This window comes from Amphiura filiformis, chromosome 17 (assembly GCF_039555335.1).
Source record: "Amphiura filiformis chromosome 17, Afil_fr2py, whole genome shotgun sequence".
NCBI lineage: Eukaryota > Metazoa > Echinodermata > Ophiuroidea > Amphilepidida > Amphiuridae > Amphiura > Amphiura filiformis.
In genome coordinates, this window is record NC_092644.1 from 10,358,658 (window position 1) to 10,359,179 (window position 522).

Genomic DNA, 522 nt, shown 5'->3' on the forward strand with positions numbered 1-522 from the left:
AATGACATTGAAATGACCCTGTAAAATGTTGTTTTTATTATTTTGAAAATCCATTTCTGATTTGCATCTTGGGTACGGTACATTTCTTTTTGTATATCTACATGTATGTACATTTTTGTGTGCATTTTCCTTACTGTGCATATTTTTGGGTCTGTTAACAGGGGCGGATCCAGGACAGTAAACTACTGAGGGGCTCAACAATGTTTTCAAAAAGTTGTTAAAATGTAAATTTGGCCATCACCTCATACTTGTTGTGCGATGCAGGGGATGTCTGAGGGGGATATGCCCCCCTGAGAAGTGAGAAACCTTTTGAAAATGAAGACTCAATTCAAGTCATTTGGTGGACCATTTTGGCACTATTATACTATTTTCTTTGGGGATATACCGGGGGATATTCCACATTCCCCCTGAAACATCGAGAGCCCCTCCCCCTGACCCCCAATCAAACAATATGTTAAGGGCTTGAAGTTGGTAGACTGTAAATCACTACATCTTGTTGATATTTGTTCTCCCCAGGGTTAG